This window comes from Lepeophtheirus salmonis, chromosome 6 (genome assembly GCF_016086655.4).
Source record: "Lepeophtheirus salmonis chromosome 6, UVic_Lsal_1.4, whole genome shotgun sequence".
Classification (NCBI taxonomy): domain Eukaryota; kingdom Metazoa; phylum Arthropoda; class Copepoda; order Siphonostomatoida; family Caligidae; genus Lepeophtheirus; species Lepeophtheirus salmonis.
The window spans coordinates 53,479,643-53,492,057 of NC_052136.2; the positions used below are offsets into that span (position 1 = coordinate 53,479,643).

A 12,415-nucleotide genomic window follows, 5' to 3' on the forward strand; every position below is an offset into this window, starting at 1 on the left:
TGAAACACAAACCGGAAGAGTATCGGCACCGTATACATCCCAAATTTTGTTGGTCGCTTTTGACTCGTTTTTCCCTTTCAGTTGATAAAAAAGTAAAATATGGCGAATTTTTACCTTTGATACCTCCAGTCTCGACGCACTGTAATTCAAGACTGTACTAGTCAAGCGCAATAATGTCTAAAAACATTTGTAGTTTGTAATCACAACTTTACAACGCTTTATCGTATGATCCAATGTGACCAACAATGAACAAGATATATTTAGATATAAAAAAAGGCAGGGAATACAAAATTATTTTTTCCCCATCCTGATATCTACATTTTGGCGTAACAAGACGTCCACCTCTTGGAAATGCATTCCCGTTATTTTATAATAGAAAAGAGGAAAATAAACCTCCCTTATAAGCTGGGAAGACCAATTTCAAGATTCTTATCCGTTATTTTGACTTAAAACTACGTCTTAGCAAGGAATATATTGCATCTGACTATCCTGACACAAGATGCAATCTATGCTTTCGTAAAGCAGAGTTGGAAGTATGGATATGGATAAAAATCTTGAGATTTGTGTTTCCAGCATATGAGGGAACTTGCTCTTTTTATTTATTTTTCTATTTTTTATTGATAAATATGAAAAAGAATTTACTTATTGGTTCATTAATAAATTGAATACTGTCACGTCACCTTGCGGATAATGCATATTTATATATTTGCTCATAACTTATACCTTAATTTAATCATTATATGCTTGTTATAATTCGTTTATTTCCTTCATCTCATAAAAATACTTTTGTTTGTCAAAAAAACAGAATATAAAAAAAGAATGCACATTACATATATAAGGTATTCCTTACATTGTGATACACTGTGGCAACAAGTTTAAAAAAGTAGGTACAATACATTTATAAAGTTTTTTTCCTTGGAATTATTATACATTTCAAGGAAAAATTTGAACTTAATTAATTTAAGATTTTTTTAGGGCTTAACAAAAGGGTTTTCCATTTAAAAGGTTATGAGAAAAGTAATATATCCATTGTTGTAAATTTTCATTTTGAAAGAAAGTCATGTAGGTACATTTTTTTTTACTTTTTTCAAATTTCGATTACAGCTGGTTCCAAAAAGTTGTGTTATGGTAAGAAAAAAACAAACAAAAATTCAAATGCCCTGGAATGTAATCCTTAGTTATCAGAATTATTTCAAAGTTTGAAAGGAGACAATAGTTATTTCTTTTGACAATAAAGAATAAAATACAGCATCAATTATTATTTTGCATCAAGGTATTATGATAGACATTTTTCTAACATATAAAAAATATTTTTCTTTTAAATTTAAAATAATTTTTTTATTATGTTTTTAAAACTACCCTTTTGAGGCAAAAAGATATTAACATAATTTTTTTTTATCTTTAATACGCAGAATATGAAATTTTCCTAATTCCTCCCCCTCTCCCCTTTATCTTGTTCCAAACAAGAATTTAAAAAAAACTTTCCAACCTCTTTTTATAGGGCTCAAAATGTCTATAAGAATTATTTAATACAAATTAACTGTGCTTTTGTCTTTGCGCATAATTTGATCGAGATGTGCAACCTAACAAAGACTTTTTCGGATAATGCAATTTTGAAAAGGTAATTTTCTAACCATATCCCACCTTTATACACTAGCCATAATCATAGTTTGAATAAAGGTTTTTAAAAAAACACCTATGGTAAATAGTTATTAGAGTGTGGCTTAATTTTGAAATAGTTTTTTTATAAACATATATTATACTGAGTAAATGGAACAGTTTTATGATATTCAAGATAAAGTAGAGGTTTTATATTTATAAATGAATCTTATATTTGTTATCTTTATAACTCATGTTCTTTCATAATCATTTAATGTTTAACATACACATTTGGGGGATGCAGTTAACCCCAAAATTAAAAATCCTTGTCAGAATCAGCGGAACCTAATTTTAGTTATGCAGCTAGGTTATTAGAATACAAATACAAAATTTTAGCAAATTTAGTTAACTTTAACCTCTAGTACAATAGCAATTTCTAAACTCGTATGAAGCAAAAAAAAATTGTGAGTCATTTTAAAAATATGTTCAACAATAAAATATTTCTATGTACAAAGAAAGATTATATTGTTTTACATACTTTTTTAATTTCCTTGATTGTATAGAGGAATAGGTGATGGAGCCTAGACCGTTTATAAATAAAATTGACATTTTTGAACTTCAGAACAGAAAATAAAATAAGGAAAACCTTTTTTTTAGTTGAACAAATATACAGATACAAATACTAGTAAATATGTCAAATTTTAAAGCGTAAACGTAAATTTTCATTTTTTTGTTTCAAGTACATATGGTACCTTACTGAAGAACTCGTACCATTGGTATTTCAAAATTGACAAATGATCTATATATTTATTTGTATAAATTAGTTACTAGTTTAATTATAAGTATTATATAAAGATGATAATTATTCCTTTTTAGAAAAAAACTAAAAAGGAAAAACGATTATTTTTTTTCGTTTTCTTTTCTGAACTGAAGTATTATAATGTCTTCTTTCTTTAATAAACGGTCTATGCTTGATCACTTATTGTTTGATACAACCAAAAAAAGTGAAGTGACAAAAAAAATTATAAGACAGAAAAACTTTATTTGATTATAAAAATATGTTACATTAAACATATTGTGTATAAAACCCATAATAAAAAAGTTTTGATTTATACCCATTTAGAAATTGCAATTTTGCTAGAAATAAATGTTAACCAACTTTTCTAAAATTTTGTATTTGTGTTTCACTTACCTTACCACATTAACAAAATTAGGTTGTACTGATTCATATAATATTGGGGGGAACTGCATCACCTTAAAAACTTTTTTTATAATTGGACCAAAGTAAAAGATAGGGAAAGATTACAACACTGTCATTATAAAATAGAAATTGGTTTAATTTTTGGGAGAATAAATTTTACTCTTGTTAAAGTATACATTAGTAATTCAAGGAGCTATGAATCAATGTATCATTTTTTGGCAATGGATTTCACATATGTCGGCTTCAATAAAAATCAAAGTGGCAATATATTGTTATAAAAGTTTGATGCATGAATGAAAAAATTCAAAGAATATAAAAGACAAGAAGGCCACAATATCGTTAAAGCTATAAGGAACTATTTTTACCCCACTTATTTTCAAATTGGATAGTAGTATACTATTGGCAATTTATGTAAAGTTTATTTCAAAATTGGGAAAATACATTAGCATCTTGTCAAAAATATGTTTATTGAAGAATACATGGATTATGAGCATACCATTTTTTTTTACTTTAAGGATCTTAAATAGTGTTTATTACTAGTACCCTTTTTGACTTTACTTTTATGGTCAAAACAATGATCTTTCAAAGAAAAATCATATCTTTATATTCACAGATTAATTGAAATTTATAAAAAAAATTTGTTGTTTTTAAATCATAATAATACAATTCATGTTACATACAGGCGTATATTATAATGCTTGTCAGCACCAAAAGAGTCTAAATATTAAGAATAAGTACCATCAACAAATCTTAACGGTATGTCTTAGTCCCTCCTTGGCCAGAGGAACGCTGGGTAACACTTAGCAAGTTCAATGAATTCCATTTTTAAACTTTTAAACAAGTATGTTTGAAGTACATAATTTTTAAAGTAATATTTTCATAAAAACACTTATTTGGATTGAATAAAATAAAATATAAACCAATATTGACTTTACATTTCATAGGAAATACGTATATTTTACTATGTAAATGTGGTTAAATACACAAAATTTATATAAAACATTTCAAAATAATCCATACAGCCATATTTCATTAAAAACCCACAAATGAACTATTCCTGATTGGCGTATAAAGAAATAGGACAATATAATACTTTACAGACTTGGGTTTTGTACCCTCTCTATAATTTCCTTTAAATTCTAATGTGGAAACTTTATAGGTAAATTAAAACATACAAAGTCTTATTATAACCATTTTTAAACATATTTTTCCTATCATTACGTCTATATTATTAAACAGTTGAACATTTTTAACTTTTTACTTCATATATTTTATTTGAAATAAATGGTGTTTTTTAATACATTATATTAGTAAACAGATATAAACATTATATGTTCATGTTACTCTTTTTGTGTCTTTCTGATGAAATAAATATATTTTTATAAAATTAATCATTTTGCATTTATTTTTACAGAAAAATGAAGCAAAATTTTTAATCATAACTTGTTAATAAGTTCTTGATTTATGAAGCAATCTAGCACATTGAACATCCACCTGCGGATGAAGTGAAAAAAAATTAAGAGAAGTTTTTAAATATTTTTCTACTTTGAGAGTTGGACGAAGTCAAATTATTTTGTTTTACTGGTATCATTTAGCAATTGTCAAGCTCAGCAATTACTGAGAGAGTTTCTTCTGTGTAATAAGGAGTGACATAAAGAAATTGCTATTTCTCTATTTTTAATGTTTTGATTATCAAGTAGAAAAGTTAATGCTCCATAACAGGTCAAAATTGTTGAATAAAAGCCGAAGAAAAAAAGTATAACCTTGATGTAACTTTAGTTCTTAACCGATTTTAGTAAAATTTTCACAAAAATCAACATTATAGTATAAATTTGACTTGTAAACAAAAAAATCGCTATTAGTTTGGACTCACGTTCAAACCGTCCCTGGAAATATCTCACTGCCTTCTTGACCTTTCCATTGGGTAAAGTCCCGAATACCCTCATTATCTCAGCTCTAAGAGATCTTGTAGTGCTGTGGTGACCTTTATGGGAAACTCTTTCGACATTGTTCAAGACAAAATAGTCGAAAGGTTTCAATTCCGATTAGTTAGGAGGAAAACCGGTGGGAAGCAAGGATTCTTCTCTTCCAAAGCCAGGATTCTTCTCTTTTTTTTTTTTTGTTTATTTTCCTCAACAAACCAAGTCTTTGGACAATTTGGACCCCTTCAAGGTCACAAGGCTGAGTTTTTATCTCCGAAATCATCGTGAGTGGATTTTCATCATTCTTTTTTATACAATTTTTGAATTTTTGGTAGAATTGAATAGTGCAGCCAGCCGCTATCCCAAAAAATTTTTTTTACTATTTAAATTATACAAAATTATACAACATTCTTGTTCCTGATTATATGAAGACAGGATATGTTGTCGTAAGGAAGAATAATGTGCAACTGACGTGATAGAGTGACATTCGTAGCGGACTAAGTTGCTATTAGTATGTGTTAATATTAAAACTGGTTGGGTGGGGGTGGGATGAGGCCAGAGAAAATAACAAACTTTTAAAAGAACTAAAATTAACTAATACTTAACATATTTATTTATTTTCCCAACCCCAGGTGGACCATACTTCAATTAATAGGATATATATTTTCACTACTTAACAAAAATGCTCAACTATAGTAGATAAACATTTTGTACAATAATGAAGACCAGGAATATAGAGATTTCTAACAAAAATACGGTAAAAATAATATTGTAAGTTGATGGCTTAAATAGAAAATTGAAACATAATCTATAACCTCTTGAATTGTTTTGAAAGAATATGGATATAGAAAGTTAAAATGATTCCAATTATAACCAAAGGCTAAGAATTGTTAATAATTATAGAGATAATTGGATCTTTTGAATACTGCAAAATTTAGGCCTTGAAATGTCTAAAAAATTTGGACATAAGAGGATACCAAACAAAATTATATTACATTATTAAATTATGAAATATTGAGAAGAGTGAGTATGCGAGGGATATTTTGTTATATGAGTTAGTATCCAAAGTTCAATGCTTTATTAAAAGATGGCTAATTAAAGTTCTATTACTATGAAGATTTAGAGAAAGAATAAATTTTGTGTACAGCACTATAAAGAGTAGGGTTGTTTCCAGCTTTAAAATAAAGTCATGTATATATATAGACATGATCATTTTATGCCCAAATTTTCTATTTACGATATCTGCTAGGAGCACTGAGACTACCATGAATAACCCTAGAATTATGTACGCAGTCTTCAAGAATCAATCTTGATAACTGAATTAATTCTTTCAACTCTGCAAATTATCCTTGTTAGTAATCCTACTGAATATATGTATCTCAAAAGTACAAAAAAAAAATCCATTTTTTTTATATATTCCTTTAATTCGTCAGATAAAGTTACATTGATTTGGGAAAAGTAACAATATAGTATTACATTTACTCCATTTGACCTAGGAATTGTCTTCGAACTCCATATAAATCAAGTATATTCCCTTCTCTAGGACCGACCTACACGAGAACCTACGCACATTGAGTTTAAGAGAATAATTTCTTCCAAGAGCGTTGTCCAAGGGGCTACGTCTTTCCAAATTTTTTACTCATAGGTAAGGCACTCTGTTCATACAATGTGTAATGCAGTTTTTGAGATATCAAAAAATTATATAAAAAATCCAGTTGAAAAATATTGTAGTTTAATAATGCATGGATATCCCCTATCTATATTCTAAAGCCAACCCATGTATGTATGGCACTTCTGATGTAAGAGCGCTTGAAATTATTTTGCAAATAAGTTTTCAGAGCATCATACACAGTCATAGTACACTACTTTATGTAGTCAATGTAAGTAAAGCTCTATATTCCTAGTCTTCAGATCAATTCCTTTGATACTAAATATGATTCAATATTACTTTTTATATATAGATATATTTCATCCAATGTACTATATAACAAACTCATAAAACAAAACAATTATAAAAAGAAAACAAAAAATAAGAAAAGTAGCACAGAGATAAATTGAGGTGTAATATTACTACTTTTTATATATAATTGATCCTTCAACAATATTCTAATCAAATTTTAACAATATAGGATATTTAAATTGCTACAAAGGCCTGTATTGATGTCTAAACTTGTGCTACATAAGTTTACACATCTATAGAGTTATAAATAAAAATACGTAACAAGTTTTCTTGTGTTTATTGTACGACGCAATAAAGTAATAAATTATACTTGAAACAAGTATTTTAAATTGTGGAATTATGTAATGTGTAGGATTATATAAATAGTTGTGCAATATATGTTAACAACTTAATTATGTAATAATATACTGCTTCCTCAAAAGTTAAAAAAAATTAAGTCATCAAATAAAATATCTAGTTATGTTTAAACCGAAATGATGTTTTCATATTTCCTGTTATTTTCCTGAGAATTGATAACATCATCTTTTATACAGAACCAGAAATGTGGAATTTCTGGTTTGTCATTTTCTTTACTCCATCTTCAATGTAAATTAATTCATATTGCTGCCTTTCAATAAAAATGGCCTACCTGCACAATTTAAAATTGTTCATGAGGACAAAATAAAATACAAAATGTTGCGTAAAAATTAAAGTTATTACTAGTAAATAAAAGATTTGATATTATTACATTGACATAATAAAAGCTACAATTTTAAGAGTAATAAATTTTTTTACAAACTATACTGAATGAGGCAAATATAAATACAGTAGTGATGATTAATTTTTTAAATTTGAGTTATTGGGATCTATTTATAATAAAGCGGCAATATGAAGTTTTTTCTTAACTCATTTTATGTATTCTAGAAATTTTCTACATTGTTTGTTGTTTATATTTCTTTTCATCGAGGTTTGCGAGATAAAATATTGAGTGTTACATTGCAACACGAGTAAAAAAATGTTTTTGAATTGAAATGTTGTAATTTTCATTGTGTTTACCTCAATTTAACAGGAGAAATGACCATTAAAATATAAAATTTATGATTTTGAGGCTACAGAGATTAATATTCATATTTTTTCAAAATACCTTGATAGACGAAAAAAAATTAAAATCAATCAACAAAATTTAAATAACATAAAAATCAGTTTTTTAATTGTTTAAAAAAAAAAAAAAAAGATATATTTCTTTAGTTTATTACAAACTAAGTTTTATAATATTAATGATAAATGAGGAACTGAGTAGGCCTTCAAAGAGATGATCAACTTCCCGTCACTGCTTTGTACTTACAAAACATGTTCTATTATTCATTATAAAATACATCAATAATTAATATATTTTTTGAATAAAAAAGTTGTACCTAGAAGCTATATTCCATATTTTTTCCTTATATTTAGGTTTTTCAAAGCTAAAAAAAAATTAAATACATGTAGTATCAAAGTATTTCTCAAAGCTGCCATTTTTAGGATTCAAAATCATAAAACCTCGGTTATTTATATTTTTTTAAGGTAAAAGCAATCAGGAGCATATCATTTTTATCCAAGTTGAGATTTTGTTGTCAAGTGACAATTGCGCTTGAACGTTTAAGTTAAAAAAGATACGACGATGGAGAATTATATAAACAAAGAAATTTAAGGTGAAAAAATGAAAAAAATGTTGGTATTTACTTTTTATTATAATAAAAACTTTAATTGGTACTGAGTAGAGCAAAAAGTCTCCTTTTAAAATCAAATTGAATTATTTATCTCCATTTGTTCCAAAGTTAGGCATTATTTACGTTTTGTGTTACGTGGATCTACTAAAATTAAATGGCCATGCCATATTTAATCTTTATACAATGTTTGGTAAAAACCTATTTGTAACTTTACCATTATTTTGGTGATTAACAAACGAACATATGTTGCGGAGAGAAACACCCAGGAAATATTTTTATTATAGATATACACATGAAAGCCACAAAAAAACCATGAAAAAGTTTTCAATTTTGAAGGAAAAGTAATATTTATTAAGTTACTTCATATAAATTCGAGGTATATATACTTGATATACATATATTGCACATGTACGAGTATTTTTACCCATATTTTAAATTCATTTATTAAAATAAAAGGTACTAATCAGCATAAATTTTACAGGTACTTTTAAAAAAATAAGTTTTAAATGGCATACAATAAAGTTTATTTAATTTTTTGCCGAGGTTAATTGGTTGAGACCAGATATTCGTATTATAGAACTGAATTTGTATATTTTTCTCACAAAAGTGATTTTCCAAAAAAAAAAAAATAATAATTAAATAATTAAGTAAGATCAGAATACTACTCAATAATAAAGATATATCGTGTTAAAAATAAAAAATAGAAAATAACTTTTAGTGTGATATATTATTCAATATAAAAAGGAAAACTATTTTTCATGAGCAAGTCAGTGATGAGATTTAAAAATAACTTAATTAAAAAACAAAAATGTACCACCTTAAAATGTATTTTTTTCGTTCAGAACTAATTAAAATTTGATGAAACGATATTTAGATGTTTTATTTTTCTCTTTTATTTGTGTAACAAGTAGGTATGTAAAATTTCCTCCAAATAAGATGAATGGTCTTAGAATTATATTTATAAACATGTTTAAAACTTTTCACAATACAGCTTTTTATGTAGTAAATTTTTTTCAAAAAGACTGAATTTACTAAAATATATATTTATGTTTGTTTGTTTTTTGAGAAAACAATGAAATGTTTTGTTTGTGTCGGTTCTTAATTTGGGATGTTAAATCAGTCCCATTTATCAGTTCTTCATAGTAAAAAACAACAACGAAACCTTCACAAGATTTGCACTTGCTCAATAAGTAAATAGTTAATTATGTTATTAATAGTGTGTGTACCCATTCTAAACGGATGTACCATGGCAGATGATGTGAATAAACTACCGACCAATCAGCATTAGTGAATTCCATTTTAAAAGGACGTACCATGGCAGAGGATGTGAATAAACTACCGACCAATCAGCATTAATCAATTAATCCCCAGAACCCTCAATTGAAACCTATTATTGGTAACAGTGATACTCAGCGTTTATGTGCTAAAAAAAAATAATAACGAGGAAGCGCCCTCTATAACAAAAAAAAATGATCTGAAAAATACATAAGTAATCAGCATTCATTTTGGATCAGAAATATCCTTGAAAGCTTTAGTGTTAACAAAAATATATATATTTCTCATTTTTTCATATATCGGACTGCTTTAATGACTTGTTAACAACTGGATGTACCTTAAATCAAAAAGATGTCATATGACCTACAAACAGGTATCAAATCCGTAACAATGATATAATTGACGCCATGGTTCGTTACATAGAGTAAACTAAAAGTATATATGTAGGGCAAGATATTTACAATATTTAATGATATTATGTGAAGCACCCTGGTGATATTATTAAAGCTAATATTATTTTTTCTTAAAATTATCTTTCGGAAACTTGGCATTGACAGGAAAAAAAAAAGATTTTTATATAATTAGATATATGAAAATGATGAATGGGTTTTCATTTACTCTTCCCAATAATGGACAAATAATGCGAAATAATATTATCATTATTTAATAATATTAATTATAGAATAAATTTATTAATTATAAATATTTGAATGGACATAATGTCGCGGTAATGAATCAAAAATAATAAATAATTACCTGAAACTTTTAACAATGCATATATAAATGATTATCACTAATTATCAAATATGTTAGAATCCAATTCAAAGAAACTGTATCTATGTCTTCACTCATTGGCTGTATAAATAAAACTACTCCCATCATTATTTTACACATAACAACGACTTGTTTTCTTATCAATGTCTCAAAATCGTTTTTATTAATTTTTTTAAACGGATAGCATAAAAGGGTTAGGTTTTTTCTTATTTGTAATTTTGTTGAAATGTCTTGTTTACTGTGATCAAATCTGTTATTTTTGAAAAAAAATATATAATTGGTAAAGTTTGAGCAAAATTGAACGATGTTTTGAGTTAGCTCAACGACCTCAAAGTGTTGAAAATTGCCAAATTTCTCAAAAAAAGTGACTTCTTTCTTGATTATCGTGAAAGCAGTTTACGACACAGCTTTTTGTTGTTTATAGTTTTTTTTTTAAATAACTTATTGTACTAAAATAGATATTAATGTATTTTTAACTTTCAAGTACAATGCAAAATAGTTAAAAAGAAAACTAATACATCCATAACGCATTGTGTGTTGTGTTTTTGTACTTTTCTATATTTTTTTATTGCAAAAACAAGATTCTATGTTTTGGTGGTGTCGGTTTTTAATTTGGGATGTAAAATTAGTGCCATTTATCAGTTCTTCTTAGGTGTCCTAAATTTAAAATTCCTCGATATCAAGCACCATTACTCATATACACATCTGGAGTACTTTTACTTACAATTTAAATCAATTCGCTAAAGAACTATCTTCGTACTACAATTATTAATTATAATAATTAAAGAATGTTTAGTAAAAAATAAAAATACGTTATACTTTCTAGTTTCCTTTTGGGTGAATTACCATGGAAGCTAATTTGAACAAAATAGAAAGGAAATATATTTCTAAAATATTTTCATTGAAGTAAAAGTTAAGTAGGATTAAATCTTATTCAACAAAATATCAAAGTGCAAAGACAGAAACTATAGAATTCTTCCAAGAGATTATTTTATATAATTTTTTGTACTACCTATAATATTTCTTGTTAGTTCTGCCTGCCGTTGAAAGTAAAGTAATGGTTTAAATTAATTTCTAATAAGGAATAAGGATTTCAGAAAAATTATATCTTTATCGTGCAAATATATTTGAAAGTATGGATCTCCGTTTCTAGTGCCTCCGATGCTCATTTAATTATTTGAATATGATGGAATCACTACATAATTATTCTGAAAATAATATTATAATTTCAAAAACGGCATCTGAAAAAATTTAAAAGTATGTATAGTATTTATCTGAAGAGCTTGTTGGTTTGACTCTGTTTGATAGTGAAGTCAGTTTGGCATCCAAAAAGAAAATACAATTTTAAATGAAAAATAAGCAAAAACAAGAGTAAAATTCCAAGGAAAAATATATTTATAAAATATTAGAACACTTCGCTAAAAACAACACAAAAATATCGTTCAGATGCTAAAACTACTAAATTAAGAACATATGTAATGCACGAAAAAAATAATGACAATTGCGCTATGCAACGAAATAAAGATCTTTGAAAGCTTGCAGGCTAACCCCATATTTATAATTGTTATTTAAGCCGTAGGACACGAATATAACCTAGAATACTTTCAACCGTTACAAGTTTGGCCATTAGAGCCTTTTTTTCAATAAAATTTGTAGGGTTAACTACTATTCAGTGCCATATTTCGCCATAAAAAAACTACATAGATGAAAATCAAAGTAAATAATAGATTGACACAAATATTATATCAATTGAAAAATGAAATATTTATTACTTTATCTTGATTAAAACTATTAAAAAATGTATATAACCACAAAAAAAAATGAGTAAAAAGAAGTACCTAATTGGGAAGATAATATCTTTTTTTTATTTTTTCTTCAAGTGCTTTATATCTTAGCTGGAGTTAAAGAATAGACCTTATATATCAATTTTGCGAAATTGCATTTCGGAAAAAGGTCAATTTTGATTAACTTTTGTCAATTTATTTTTTAATGTTTA

The 12,415-nt window shown here is 26.6% G+C and overlaps 1 protein-coding gene across 4 annotated transcripts in view; it reads right to left on the reverse strand.

Moving 5' to 3' along the window:
* Positions 1-10,523, reverse strand: part of LOC121119809 (urea transporter 2) — a 99,181-nt gene extending 88,658 nt beyond the window's left edge. For 2 of the 4 annotated variants that reach the window (XR_005864846.2, XM_040714605.2), the window contains exon 1: positions 10,402-10,523. The gene's annotated coding sequence lies outside the window, so the exon portion shown is untranslated. The remainder of the gene's footprint in view (positions 1-10,401) is intronic. The other 2 variants (XM_040714608.1, XM_071889688.1) reach the window with 2 other exon arrangements.
* Between the last annotated feature and the right edge of the window lie 1,892 nt (positions 10,524-12,415).